Source organism: Rhipicephalus microplus, unplaced genomic scaffold (genome assembly GCF_043290135.1).
Source record: "Rhipicephalus microplus isolate Deutch F79 unplaced genomic scaffold, USDA_Rmic scaffold_135, whole genome shotgun sequence".
NCBI classification, from domain to species: domain Eukaryota; kingdom Metazoa; phylum Arthropoda; class Arachnida; order Ixodida; family Ixodidae; genus Rhipicephalus; species Rhipicephalus microplus.
The window spans coordinates 352,501-365,000 of NW_027464707.1; the positions used below are offsets into that span (position 1 = coordinate 352,501).

Below are 12,500 nucleotides of genomic sequence, written 5' to 3' on the forward strand. Positions count from 1 at the left end.
GCCGAGGCCAGTCGCCGCCGCCGCAAGGGCAGCCACGCAGCCTGGCGAGAGGCATCGTCTCGTGTAGCGTCGCCCCCGCCCCAACTGGAGTGGCCCAGTTTTTTGAACGGGACGGGAACTGCGAAGCACTTAGACCGACGGCGGACTACGACGAGAACGCCTTAAGCTTCGCCAACGTTTCGCCAACTCGTGCGGGAGACTTTTTCCGCTTCGCGGCAAGTCGTCGCGCCGTGCTCTCCGCATCAACCGCGTACGCAGCGAACCGCAAACGTCGGGCGCAGCCTCCTCACCTCCCTGCGCTTTGCGCGCGAACGTTCCCTGTTCGCGCGGCAAAGCCTGGAGGAGGCACGGCCCCGCAGCGTGTTCGAGCGCCCGGTCTACGGGACACCCTGCTTACTTCGAGGGCAACAAGCGCAACGCAAGGCTGCGATCTCGCGCACTTTGCGCACGGCTGGAGAAGCTTTGCTGGCCGGCTTTCGCTCCTCGTGTTTACCGTGCGTTAAAGTTGCGCGTCCGTGGCTCTCGCAGCTCTTGCGCGCCCGGTCGCAGAGAGGAGTACGCAACCTCGACCGCACTTTCCCTGCAGGCTTCCTTCCGACTCGAAGTCCTGCGGCGGTCTCAACGAGGTGCCACATCCTCAATGCAGTCGGTCGCCCCCGTTTCGGTTGGGCTCTGGCACGACGGTCGCCACCGTCTCGCCCTTGAGTGGCCGCTGTTGGCGCTCGCTGTGAGGTGTTCAGCGTGCTGTCCGTGTTGCCGACGCGGTCAAAACGAGTCGACGGCTCACGTTCCCTTGTGCGCCGAAGGCTCTCTTGATATGTGATCCGACCCTCAGACAGACGAAGCCAAGGGAAGACCCAAGGCCGCAATGTGCGTTCAAAGAATCAGTGCTCAGTGTGTCCTGCAATTCACACCAAATCTCGCAGCTGGCTGCGTTCTTCATCGACCCGAGAACCGAGTGATCCACCGCTTAGAGTCGTGAAAAAGTGTTTGTTCAATTCCGTACAGTCAAAACCAAACGTTTCTGGCACTCGGCCAAACAGTGGCCAAGAAGGGCGCTTTTCAGCGCACGCTTGGACTCCAAAACTCTGCCGCGCCTTTTTCGGCTGCCGCAAATCGAGCAAACGGTGTGTTTCGGACGGCGTTTCGCTTTCGCTACTTGCGAGTGCTTTCGTGGTCCACCCCTCTATAAATACTCGGGAGGCGTCGAAGCCGGTTCTCCAAGCCGGACCCGTAGGTATCGTTGTGTGCTCGCTCTCATTGGCCCGCCTAACCAGAAAATGCCTGCGGTACACCCATTTGGATAAGAGTGCACGCAGATGCGGGCCTCGACGGCTACACATTTCCTCGGGCGGCCGCCTCCCGGCCTCCGTGGAGCGCGGGATGCACGGTCCCATCGACAAGCCTCTCCCGTTTTTACCGTGGCGTCGCGGTTCACCACGGCAGGCGGGTCGGTCTCCTCCGCATAAAAAGGGGGACCCCCGCTTTTTGTTCCACGAAATCGCACAAGCTTTTTTCGCATCCACGGTTTGCCACCGCACACCAAAATGCCGATCCGGCTGCCTACTTTAGCCAACAGGTGGAGCCAGGCGCGCCGTACTTGCGCGGCACTTCCCACGTCCACCGAAGTCGGTGCCAAGGACCACTTTCGGCGCCGGAGCCGCGTACGAGCCTACTCGAGGCGGAAGAACGAAGCCAGCAAGGGCCTGGCCGCAAGTGCGTTCAATTGTCGGGACGTCCAAGTCCCTCGTTCTTCCGTGCTTCCTCTTTCGGCAAGTCGTTGCGGCACCTTCCCAAAGCGCGCAGACCCGCTAATCGCGACGAGCGCGACGTGGCCGTGCCGCCTTTCCCTCGGCAGCAAGCAAAACGCCTGGCAACGTCGACGCTCCCCTAACCGCGATCTCGCACCGTGTTTCGTGTGGCGAATTCAAAAGCCGGCCGGCGCTGCTGCAACCATTACGGTCGGTACGCATACGCCGCGGAGGGCGGGACGGTCATCGGAGCGTGCGGTTCCTCCATCGAGTACTGCGCACCTCGGCCGTCGCATCGCCGTGCCATGACCGGCCGCGCGTCAACGCGAACCGGTGCCAGCGAGATCCCTCGCCTGCAAGAACCGACCGGCAGCCTCCGTCACCCGAGGACGCGGAGGCGCTTGCCGCGGACGGCGGGACGGTATGCACTGGTGCACAGCGGACCCGTCACATCACCAGTTCCTTGACCGACCGCCGACGCTTGTGCCGTTCCTCTCGTACTTGGCAGTCGCCGCGCGATTGTCGGGTCTCGTTCTTGCACGCTCGAACGGTCGGGAGGGCACTCGGCTGGCGTTTCGGGAACGCGCAGCCTCGCCTTCTACCGACGTAACCACGACTCGCCGTTCGCGCTCCGCCGCTCCTGTTTACAGTACTAGGCGGTCCCGCAGCGGTCGGGTCGCGCATTTCGAGCGCTTCGAGCCACGGTGCTGTGGCGGGTCGAAAGCCGACCTATGAGTGCGTTGCGCCGTTTGTACCCGCGTCCGCCACCTGGCCGACCGTCCAAGGTCGCGGTGTTGGCGTCCGCTGGGCGCAACAATTTGTCACGGGGTGCCGCTCCACATTCAGGCAGCCCCGTGGGGAAAAGCCGACCCCGCGTCCAAACGGGGTCAGCGGCAGAAAGTGTCGGGCGCAGACGCAGCTGAGGCGCTCACCCTTCACAATCCGTTAATGATCCTTCCGCAGGTTCACCTACGGAAACCTTGTTACGACTTTTACTTCCTCTAAATGATCAAGTTTGGTCATCTTTCCAACAGACCGGCGCAACCGAAAGGCCGCGCCGGACATCGGTCCGAAGACCTCACTAAATCATTCAATCGGTAGTAGCGACGGGCGGTGTGTACAAAGGGCAGGGACGTAATCAACGCGAGCTTATGACTCGCGCTTACTGGGAATTCCTCGTTCAAGGGGAACAATTGCAAGCCCCTATCCCAATCACGAAAGAAGTTCCACGGGTTACCCAGTCTTTTCAGACAGGGATAAAGACACGCTGCTTCCTTCAGTGTAGCGCGCGTGCGGCCCCGGACATCTAAGGGCATCACAGACCTGTTATTGCTCTGTTTCGTGCGGCTAGGAGCCGCTTGTCCCTCTAAGAAGGTTGTAAGGTGCTGGGAACCCCGCACCTATTTAATAGGCTAGAGTCTCGTTCGTTATCGGAATTAACCAGACAAATCGCTCCACCAACTAAGAACGGCCATGCACCACCATCCACCGAATCAAGAAAGAGCTCTCAATCTGTCAATCCTCCCAGTGTCCGGGCCGGGTAAGTTTTCCCGTGTTGAGTCAAATTAAGCCGCAGGCTCCACTCCTGGTGGTGCCCTTCCGTCAATTCCTTTAAGTTTCAGCTTTGCAACCATACTTCCCCCGGAACCCAAATACTTTGGTTTCCCGGAAGCTGCCCGCCGAGTCATTTGAGTAACTCAGGCGGATCGCTGGTTGGCATCGTTTATGGTCAGAACTAGGGCGGTATCTGATCGCCTTCGAACCTCTGACTTTCGTTCTTGATCAATGAAAACATTCTTGGCAAATGCTTTCGCAGTAGTTCGTCTTGCGACGGTCCAAGAATTTCACCTCTAGCGCCGCAATACGAATGCCCCCGTCCGTCCCTCTTAATCATTACCTCGTATTCCAAAAACCAACAGAACAGAAACGAGGTCTTGTTCTATTATTCCATGCAAGTTTATTCAGGCGACTCGCCTGCGTTGAGCACTCTAATTTTTTCAAAGTAAAAGCACCGGCCATCTCGAGGCACACAATGAAGTGCACCAAGAAAGAACCGGCATGATGTTCAGTCCGAGCCGTCGCATCGGGTAGATGCACTACTCGTCTGGAACTGAGATCCAACTACGAGCTTTTTAACCGCAGCAGCTTTAGTATACGCTATTGGAGCTGGAATTACCGCGGCTGCTGGCACCAGACTTGCCCTCCAATTGATCCTCGTTAAAGGATTTAGAGTGTACTCATTTCAATTACGGGGCCTCAAAAGAGTCCCGTATTGTTATTTTTCGTCACTACCTCCCCGTGCCGGGAGTGGGTAATTTGCGCGCCTGCTGCCTTCCTTGGATGTGGTAGCCGTTTCTCAGGCTCCCTCTCCGGAATCGAACCCTGATTCTCCGTTACCCGTAACAACCATGGTAAGCAAGTAACCTACCATCGAAAGTTGATAAGGCAGACACTTGAAAGAAACGTCGCCGGCTCGTGGCCATGCGATCAGCACAAAGTTATCCAGAGTCACCACACAATACGGGCCGAAACCCGATCGATCTTGGTCTAATAAAAGCACCCGTTACCCAAAGGGCTCCAGGCTCACTGCATGTATTAGCTCTAGAATTGCCACAGTTATCCAAGTAGGAAGAAACGATCTAAGGAACCATAACTGATTTAATGAGCCATTCGCGGTTTCGCCTTATTTCGGCATGTACTTAGACATGCATGGCTTAATCTTTGAGACAAGCATATGATTACTGGCAGGATCAACCAGGTAATCGTTCGACTGCGCGTCCGTCCTCGCCTTCGGCGGGCCGGACGCAGTCTGTGTGCGGCGGAGGCCACCTTCAGGCGCCCCAACACGCTTATTTTGCACTCCGAGATGACGGCGTTCGAGCTCGCTACGGCACAACCTTCCCGAAAGACGAGTGGGAGCCGTGCGGCAAGAAGCACGTTCATGCTCGCTCTTTTTCGTTGCATCGACTCGGTCGCGCCGTGCGGGTTGCCCAAGCCCGCTGCACTGTCGGTGGACCGGCCGGAACTAGCAACGGAGCCGAGACTGCAAAGCCGCCAGACGACGGGTCACGCCCGCGTCTTCGGCGCTTTCGCATCTGAATCGCCCGAGGACGACACGGAACACACCTCGATATCGTGGTAAAACGGCACCGTCCGACAACCAGCCCCTAACGCATCAAGCGGATGAGGCTGCAGACGACTGCCGTGGATTCCCCTGGAGCAGACCCGAGGACACGCTTGACGAGGCCGAAGCCCGCCGCATATCAGACACCCGGTCGCTTTCGCGTACGCCGCTCACGAGAACCCCCACATAATAGCAGCGATAAGTACCCAGACCTCCTTGGGCACTAATACGAGCGTACTCGAGAAAATTTCACCGCGGGTGTGCCCCGAAACGTGTGGCACGTTGAGCGTGCCACAAGTCTACGTCGCTCTCAAACCCGCCGAGGTCGTAGAATTTGCGACCCTACTCACGAAATTCCCACCGAGGATACGGCCGCAAACGTACCGCACCTTGGGTAGGCCACGAGTTTGTGCAACACTACGCTGACGGCACAGCACCGAGGTCGTGCGCGCACGCACGGGAAAATTCCGCCGCGGTTTCTGCCGAAAACGTGAGGCACCACGACTCTCCGCAAGTTCGCGTCGACTGCGAAAGACCGAAGTCGTGAACGACGTGTCCGCTACTCGCCGCCGACACGCTGGACACCAAACGTACAACGACTCGACGGCGTCGTAGAGGCCCACGACGCGGTTTTCCTTAACGACGTCTCGGCGTGGCACCGACAGGTTAGAACGGCCGACCAACGTTCCCTGTCCGCCGTTCGGCTCAGTCGAAGGGCTCGGCGACTTCGGCAACGCTGCGAAGCCGCACGGTGACGCACGCCATGTCCCCATTTTTTTTTTCTTTCTGCGTCTGCCGGGGTGCCCCTATAATAGCAGCGATAAGCACCCAGACCGCCGTGGGTCGCTCGCCCCGGCTGACGTGGTTTTTCGTACTCCTGCGGCGGTCGCCGTCAAGCACGTCCAAATACGCTACTTTCGTGGGCGCATTCACGCTCTTTCGCTTCGCCGGAGTGCCAGCACTCACTCTGCCAAAAACGGCGAACATCCGAGCGGCGGTTCCCACTTTTGCGTCGGCGTCGCAAACCCCGCCCCGGCAGACGAGGTTTGCCGTACTCGTGCGACGGTGGCCGGCGGGCACGTCGAAAGACGCCGATATCGTGCGCGAATTGGCGCACCTTGGCTTCACCGGAGTGCCGCCACTGACTCCTCCAAAAACGGCGAAGATCCGAGCGGCGCTTCCCACTTTCGCATCGGCGTCCCGAACTCCGCCCCGGCTGACGCGGTTTACCGTACTCGTGCGACGGTCGCCGGCGAGCACGTGGAAAGACGCCGATATCGTGCCCGAATCGGCTCCGTTCGGCTTCGCCGGAGTGCCAGCACTGGCTCGGCGAAAGACGACGAACATCCGAGCGACGGTTCTCACTATTGCGTACGCGTCGCAAACCCCGCCCCGGCAGACGCACTTTGCCGTACTCGTGCGACGGTCGCCGGCGAGCACGTAGAAAGACGCCGATATCGTGCCGGAATCGGCCCCGTTTGGCTTCGCCGGAGTGCCAGCACTCACTCGGCCACAAACGGCGAACATCCGAGCGGCGGTTCCCACTTAGCCGTCGGCGTCCCGAACTCCGCCCCGGCAGACGCGGTTGCCGAGCTCGTGCGACTAGCGACCGCGAAGCCGTCTCGCGACGCCGCTTTCGTGCGCGGCTCCCACTGCGACCTGGGTCACCCGAGGTCGACGAGCAAAAAAGAATGTCGAAAAAAAATTTTTTTTTTTTTGCGTCTGCCGGGGTGCCCCTATAATAGCAGCGATAAGCACCCAGACCGCCATGGGTCGCTCGCCCCGGCTGACGTGGTTTTTCGTTTTCCTGCGGTGGTCGTCGTCAAGCACGTCCAAACACGCCACTTTCGTGGGCGCATTCGCGCTCTTTCGCTTCGCCGGAGTGCCAGCACTCACTCTGCCAAAAACGGCGAACATCCTAGTGGCGGTTCCCACTTTTGCGTCGGCGTCGCCAACCCCGCCCCGGCATACGCGGTTTGCCGTACTCGTGCGGCGGTGGCCGGCGGGCACGTCGAAAGACACCGATATCGTGCGCGAGTCGATGCTTCTTGGTCTCGCAGGAGGGCCGCCACTCACTCCTGCAAAAACGGCGAAGATCCGAGCGGCGCTTCCCACTTTTTCGTCGGCATCGCAAACCTCGCCCCGGCAGACGCGCTTTGCCGTACTCGTGCGACGGTCGCCGGCGAGCACGTCGAAATACGCCGATATCGTGCCCGAATCGGCCCCGTTTCGCTTCGCCGGAGTGCCAGCACTCACTCGGCCAAAAACGGCGAACATCCGAGCAGCGGTACCCACTTAGCCGTCGGCATCCCGAACTCCGCGCCGGCTGACGCGGTTGCCGAGCTCGTGCGACTAGCGACCGCGAACGCGTCTCGCGACGCCGCTTTCGTGCGCGGCTCCCATTGCGACCTGGGTTACCCGAGCTCGACCAGCAAAAAAGAAGGTCGAAAAAAAATTTTTTTTTCTGCGTCTGCCGGGGTGCCCCTATAATAGCAGCGATAAGCACCCAGACCGCCGTGGGTCGCTCGCCCCGGCTGACGTGGTTTTTCGTACTCCTGCAGCGGTCGCCGTCAAGCACGTCCAAATACGCCACTTTCGTGGGCGCTTTCGCGCTCTTTCGCGTCGCCGGTGTGCCAGCACTCACTCTGCCAAAAACGGCCAACATCCGAGCGGCGGTTCCCACTTTTGCGTCGGCGTCGTAAACCCCGCCCCGGCAGACGCGGTTTGCCCTACTCGTGCGACGGTCGCCGGCGAGCGCGTCGAAAGACGCCGATATCGTGCGCTAATTGGCGCTCCTTGGCTTCTCCGGAGTGCCGCCACTCACTCCTCCAAAAACGGCGAAGATCCGAGCGGCGTTCTCCACTTTCGCATCGGCGTCCCGAACTCCGCCCGGGCTGACGCGGTTTACCGTACTCGTGCGACGGTCGCCGCCGGGCACGTCGAAAGACGCCGATATCGTGCCGTAATCGGCCCCGTTTGGCTTCGCCCGAGTGCCAGCACTCACTCGGCCAAAAACGGCGAACATCCGAGCAGCGTTTCCCACTTTCGCATCGGCGTCCCGAAGCCCGCCCCGGCAGACGCGGTTTGCCCTACTCGAGCGACGGTCGCCGGCGATCACGTCGAAAGGCGCCGAATTCGTGCACGAATCGATGCTTCTTGGTCTCGCAGGAGGGCCGCCACTCACTCCTGCAAAAACGGCGAAGATCCGAGTTGCGCTTCCCACTTTTTCGTCGGCGTCCCGAACTACGCCCCGGCTGACGCGGTTTACCGTACTCGTGCGACGGTCGCCGGCGGGCACTTCAAAATACGCCGATTTCGTGGGCGCATTCACGCTGTTTCGCTTCCCCGGAGTGCCAACACTCACTCTGCCGAAAGCGGCGATCATCCGAGCGGCGGTTCCCACTTTTGCGTCGGCTTCGCAAACGGCGCCCCGGCAGACGCGCTCGTGCGACGTACTCGTGCGACGGTCGCCGGCGAGCACGTCGAAAGACGCCGATATCGTGCTCGAATCGACCCCGTTTCGCTTCGCCGGAGTGCTGCCAGTCACGGCGCAGAAAACGGCGAACAAGTGTTTTTTTTTTTTTTTCCTAGAATTTGTGTTATAGAAGGCACATTTGATATCGGACGATAATTTTCAACTTTATCACGCGCACCGATTTTCGTGTAGAGGTTTGCAAGTTTATGGGAATTTCTCCACTTGGAATAATGCGATTTAGTAGTACTACGAGAACTTCATGGATGTACTCAAGGGTACGGGGCAAGTCAGTTACGTCAACACCTGCAGATTTTTTACACTTCAAACTGAAAATTGTTGGTTGTGAGTCCTCGTGTGATATTAAAGGCCGATTCGCTAACACATAGAACAAAGAAAGAAAGGAAGAAAAAACGCCCGCGCTCGCTCAAGAAACCTGGGTTCGCAACAAGTGGCAACAACAAGCAACCGAGCGAGTGCGCCAAAACCCGTGGCGGCCGAACAAACGCGAAGTCCCAACCGCGTCAGCCGGGGCGGCACGGGACAGGAAAAATCACTTCAGCCGGGGCGGCGGGGCACCGAATAAACCTCGTCACCTCGTCGCAGGATAAAAGAGGAAACAAAAAGTCTAAACAGCGTCTGCTGGAGCGAATGCGTAATAAAACAACAACAACAACAAAAAAAAACACCCGCGCTCAAGAAGTCTGCAATCCTCACAAAAGGCGACTGTGACCGAGCAGCGTCAGCCGGGGCCGTGCGGAAACGGAAAAACCGCGACTACCGGGGCGTCGAGGCACCGAAAAATCCACTTCAGCCGCGGCGAAAAAAAAAACAAAAAGAAAGACGGAGGGGGGGGGGGAACCACGTCTGCCGGGGCGAAGGAAAAAAAAAACGCGTCTGCCGGGGCGAGCCCGGGTGCGGCACCACCGGGAAAACTGTGGCAAACAGACATGGCGATCGAGTGAGTGGGCCGCCAGCCAGGCTCAGCCAAAAAGTGCAAAGTCCGAACTGCGTCAGCCGGGGCGGCAAAAACCGCGTCAGCCGGGGCGGCGCAAAAAACCGCGTCTGCCGGGGCGGCACGAAACCGCGTCAGCCGGGGCGGGGCGAAAACTGCGTCAGCCGGGGCGAAAGAAAAAAAAAAAACGCGTCTGCCGGGGCGAGCCCGGGTGCGGCACCACCGGGAAAACTGTGGCAAACAGACATGGCGATCGAGTGAGTGGGCCGCCAGCCAGGCTCAGCCAAAAAGTGCAAAGTCCGAACCGTGTCAGCCGGGGCGACGCAAAAACCGCGTCAGCCGGGGCGGCGCGAAAACCGCGTCAGCCGGGGCGGCACGAAACCGCGTCAGCCGGGGCGGCGCGAAAACTGCGTCAGCCGGGGCGGCGCGAAAACCTCGTCAGCCGGGGCGAGCGAAAAGGGGGGGGGGGGGAACCACGTCTGCCGGGGCGAAAGAAAAAAAAACGCGTCTGCCGGGGCGAGCCCGGGTGCGGCACCACCGGGAAGACTGTGGCAAACAGACATGGCGATCGAGTGAGTGGGCCGCCAGCCAGGCTCAGCCCAAAAAGTGCTAAGTCCGAACTGCGTCAGCCGGGGCGGCGCGAAAACCGCGTCTGCCGGGGCGGCACGAAACCGCGTCAGCCGGGGCGGCGCGAAAACTGCGTCAGCCGGGGCGAGCCCGGGTGCGGCACCACCGGGAAAACTGTGGCAAACAGACATGGCGATCGAGTGAGTGGGCCGCCAGCCAGGCACAGCCGAAAAGTGCTAAGTCCGAACTGCGTCAGCCGGGGCGGCAAAAACCGCGTCAGCCGGGGCGGCGCAAAAAACCGCGTCTGCCGGGGCGGCACGAAACCGCGTCAGCCGGGGCGGCGCGAAAACTGCGTCAGCCGGGGCGAAAGAAAAAAAAAACGCGTCTGCCGGGGCGAGCCCGGGTGCGGCACCGGGAAAACTGTGGCAAACAGACATGGCGATCGAGTGAGTGGGCCGCCAGCCAGGCACAGCCGAAAAGTGCTAAGTCCGAACTGCGTCTGCCGGGGCGGCACGAAACCGCGTCAGCCGGGGCGGCGCGAAAACCGCGTCTGCCGGGGCGGCACGAAACCGCGTCAGCCGGGGCGGCGCGAAAACTGCGTCAGCCGGGGCGAGCCCGGGTGCGGCACCACCGGGAAAACTGTGGCAAACAGACATGGCGATTGAGTGAGTGGGCCGCCAGCCAGGCACAGCCGAAAAGTGCTAAGTCCGAACTGCGTCTGCCGGGGCGGCACGAAACCGCGTCAGCCGGGGCGGCGCGAAAACCGCGTCTGCCGGGGCGGCACGAAACCGCGTCAGCCGGGGCGGCGCGAAAACTGCGTCAGCCGGGGCGAGCCCGGGTGCGGCACCACCGGGAAAACTGTGGCAAACAGACATGGCGATCGAGTGAGTGGGCCGCCAGCCAGGCACAGCCGAAAAGTGCAAAGTCCGAACCGTGTCAGCCGGGGCGACGCAAAAACCGCGTCAGCCGGGGCGGCGCGAAAACCGCGTCAGCCGGGGCGGCACGAAACCGCGTCAGCCGGGGCGGCGCGAAAACTGCGTCAGCCGGGGCGGCGCGAAAACCTCGTCAGCCGGGGCGAGCGAAAAGGGGGGGGGGGGAACCACGTCTGCCGGGGCGAAAGAAAAAAAAACGCGTCTGCCGGGGCGAGCCCGGGTGCGGCACCACCGGGAAGACTGTGGCAAACAGACATGGCGATCGAGTGAGTGGGCCGCCAGCCAGGCTCAGCCCAAAAAGTGCTAAGTCCGAACTGCGTCAGCCGGGGCGGCGCGAAAACCGCGTCTGCCGGGGCGGCACGAAACCGCGTCAGCCGGGGCGGCGCGAAAACTGCGTCAGCCGGGGCGAGCCCGGGTGCGGCACCACCGGGAAAACTGTGGCAAACAGACATGGCGATCGAGTGAGTGGGCCGCCAGCCAGGCACAGCCGAAAAGTGCTAAGTCCGAACTGCGTCAGCCGGGGCGGCAAAAACCGCGTCAGCCGGGGCGGCGCAAAAAACCGCGTCTGCCGGGGCGGCACGAAACCGCGTCAGCCGGGGCGGCGCGAAAACTGCGTCAGCCGGGGCGAAAGAAAAAAAAAAACGCGTCTGCCGGGGCGAGCCCGGGTGCGGCACCACCGGGAAAACTGTGGCAAACAGACATGGCGATCGAGTGAGTGGGCCGCCAGCCAGGCACAGCCGAAAAGTGCTAAGTCCGAACTGCGTCTGCCGGGGCGGCACGAAACCGCGTCAGCCGGGGCGGCGCGAAAACCGCGTCTGCCGGGGCGGCACGAAACCGCGTCAGCCGGGGCGGCGCGAAAACTGCGTCAGCCGGGGCGAGCCCGGGTGCGGCACCACCGGGAAAACTGTGGCAAACAGACATGGCGATTGAGTGAGTGGGCCGCCAGCCAGGCACAGCCGAAAAGTGCTAAGTCCGAACTGCGTCTGCCGGGGCGGCACGAAACCGCGTCAGCCGGGGCGGCGCGAAAACCGCGTCTGCCGGGGCGGCACGAAACCGCGTCAGCCGGGGCGGCGCGAAAACTGCGTCAGCCGGGGCGAGCCCGGGTGCGGCACCACCGGGAAAACTGTGGCAAACAGACATGGCGATCGAGTGAGTGGGCCGCCAGCCAGGCACAGCCGAAAAGTGCAAAGTCCGAACCGTGTCAGCCGGGGCGACGCAAAAACCGCGTCAGCCGGGGCGGCGCGAAAACCGCGTCAGCCGGGGCGGCACGAAACCGCGTCAGCCGGGGCGGCGCGAAAACTGCGTCAGCCGGGGCGGCGCGAAAACCTCGTCAGCCGGGGCGAGCGAAAAGGGGGGGGGGAACCACGTCTGCCGGGGCGAAAGAAAAAAAAACGCGTCTGCCGGGGCGAGCCCGGGTGCGGCACCACCGGGAAGACTGTGGCAAACAGACATGGCGATCGAGTGAGTGGGCCGCCAGCCAGGCTCAGCCCAAAAAGTGCTAAGTCCGAACTGCGTCAGCCGGGGCGGCGCGAAAACCGCGTCTGCCGGGGCGGCACGAAACCGCGTCAGCCGGGGCGGCGCGAAAACTGCGTCAGCCGGGGCGAGCCCGGGTGCGGCACCACCGGGAAAACTGTGGCAAACAGACATGGCGATCGAGTGAGTGGGCCGCCAGCCAGGCACAGCCGAAAAGTGCTAAGTC

The 12,500-nt window shown here is 61.5% G+C and overlaps 2 non-coding genes across 2 annotated transcripts; both read right to left on the bottom strand.

Moving 5' to 3' along the window:
* Positions 1–825: 825 nt before the first annotated feature.
* LOC142791004 (5.8S ribosomal RNA) lies at positions 826–978 on the bottom strand. The gene has a single exon (XR_012889927.1). It is a non-coding gene; the product is annotated as a 5.8S ribosomal RNA (ribosomal RNA).
* Positions 979–2,697: 1,719 nt separating this feature from the next.
* LOC142791019 (small subunit ribosomal RNA) lies at positions 2,698–4,512 on the bottom strand. The gene has a single exon (XR_012889941.1). It is a non-coding gene; the product is annotated as a small subunit ribosomal RNA (ribosomal RNA).
* Between the last annotated feature and the right edge of the window lie 7,988 nt (positions 4,513–12,500).